This window comes from Canis lupus, chromosome 7, assembly GCF_003254725.2.
Source record: "Canis lupus dingo isolate Sandy chromosome 7, ASM325472v2, whole genome shotgun sequence".
Classification (NCBI taxonomy): Eukaryota; Metazoa; Chordata; class Mammalia; order Carnivora; family Canidae; genus Canis; species Canis lupus.
Genome location: NC_064249.1, coordinates 20,890,199 through 20,892,557, shown reverse-complemented (window position 1 = coordinate 20,892,557; position 2,359 = coordinate 20,890,199).

Here is a 2,359-nt window from a genome sequence, read left to right as displayed (position 1 = left end):
TCCCAATGCCCTGCTGAGTGTGGTACCACCATCCGGCCTCCTGGGTGTCTGTAACGTTGGTGGGCGAGGGCTTCAGCAGGTGCGTCTGCAGGGCAGGACAGAAGACAGGCTCAGGGACCAAGCGCGTTGTTGGGATTCACAGGCCAAGTCATTTCCACTGGATCACAGCTTCTGTGGTTGAAAAGCCAGGAATGGCGATTCCAGCTTTTTCACTGAAGACCCCAGAAACCGGCATCCCCACCTCCTTTGCTTTAATTCTGGAGCTGCATAAGCCAATTATCATTTCATGCCTGACACTAAACAATCAACTCTACAGTTATAAACACACACGCATTACAAGGGACAAGCCCTAGCCCCCAGGGAAGACAAGTATCTACAGGATGGCAGCACAGAGCCTGGGGATTTACCCCCCAAGTCACCAGCAGGGCTTCCCACGATGGCATTGCAGGGAAGGAGGGAACCAAAATGCTCCCTCTCGGCTTTGTTTCTTGTCATGACACCACGCAAATGACCCAGGGGACGATTCTGGGCCAAACCTGAAAGGCCAGGAGGAAAGCGCCAGTGTGGTGCTGGCACAATTCAGAGCAGCCTGTTTCAGACAAAACATTTCACTTCCAAAACATCTGAAACCCTCTTGGCCCTGGAGTGTGGTACAGCTCATCTGAACATTTTAGAAACCATTTTAGTGCACACGGCGGAGGCAAGGAGTGGTGTTCTTTAAGGAGCGTGTCTTCCTTTAGGGGGACCATACCAAAATAAGATGGGCAGAAAACGGAGGTCTTGCCAGAAGGTTCTCCAGACAAAAACTTAAAGAAGAAAAGGTCCCAGAAAACACATGATGACACTGACAATAACAAAGAAAAAGGCCATCATAAATTCTAATTAAAATATAACAGATATTTTATATCTGTCTCTACTCTGTTGGAGACCTGGTTCAGGTCCTACCGCCTCCAGGGAGGCTCTTGTCGCATGCAAGCATCTAAGCTCTTTCCTGCCTGTGACTTGATCTAAAGTTTTTGTAATGTGTGGAATATACCGCAGTGTTCAAAACAATCCATTCTTATGTTCGATTGAACTTTACTCTCCAACACCCGGTTTGAGGTCAGGGACTACATCTTCTGTGAAAAGAATGATAATGCCTAGTAAGCACTACCTTTAAATCCAGGTGAGAGATCCCTTTCAAAGGATAATCCCATATCCTCCCTTATAGAACATTCTCCAGGTAGCCAGGACCTCTTCCCTTGGGTGTGTGCATCTTCCCTGGGTGGACCATGTTGCCAGTCCATGGAATGGCCACCGGGCAGCCACTTGTAGGAGGTCTACTTAGATGCAGAGCTGGGCTTCCACATGCCTGTATGTGAGAGCATGACCCCAGAACCTTTCTTCTTCCCTAGGAAGAAAAAGGGGCTGGGCTGCAGTCTGGGCACCAGGAACCACCTCCCCATGCCACCACATTCTAGTATGGAGTCTCAAGGAGGCCAAGAATTCTACATGAGAACTGGATTTTCCAGCTTCCGTTGCTCTGAGGAGCTTAAAAGGCAGTGAGACAGGTGTGCTGTTGGGCAGGGGTGGCCTGGCTTGGAGTGGGGGGGCGGCCAGGAGGAGTCTCCCATCATAAGGAATGTGGGCTTCCAGTGGATCTTTCTCTGGGTCCCACACACGTTGGAGACAGCCTGAGTACGTGCCAGCTAACTCAGGCCCTGAACACTATTTAACTCTCATCTTGTTATTGCTAGAACCTATCTGGAGCCAAGAAGTGAGTCACCAAAATAATGGAAAGCCTAGCTTAAAAACAAACCCATGGGGTGGGGAGGCACCTGAGTGGCTCAGTCAGTTAAGTGTCTGATTCTTGATCTCAGCTCAGGTCTTGATATCAGGGTCGTGACTTCAAGCCCCACATTGGACTCCATGCTGGTCATGGAGCCTACTTAAAAAATACAACCAACCAACCAAAACCATGGGGGGCTTTCTAAATAAGTAGTTATGAAAAAGAAAGTGGAAACTGCAGGTCCCCGTAATGAATTCAAAGATTGTTCCAAGATGGAAATAAATGAGGGAGTTTAAGGCAAAGGGGGTGGCTAGGAGGGAAAGGCAGCTGACATTGAACTGAGAATATACCAGGGCTCCATCTCAAAAACAAATGTGCGTGACGTGGAGCAACCGTTATGTCTGCTGCTACAGTGATTTAACTTCATCCTTTTAGACATCACTAATTAGAATGTGGATCAGTGTATACGGTTACCTTGGACTGACGCTCTCTTCGAAGAGATTTATTGAGAAAACTCAGAGGACGAACAAGAGTACAAGGGGAATGTTAGGTTTAATTAAGCAATCTGCTCTTGCAAGGACTCCAGCACAG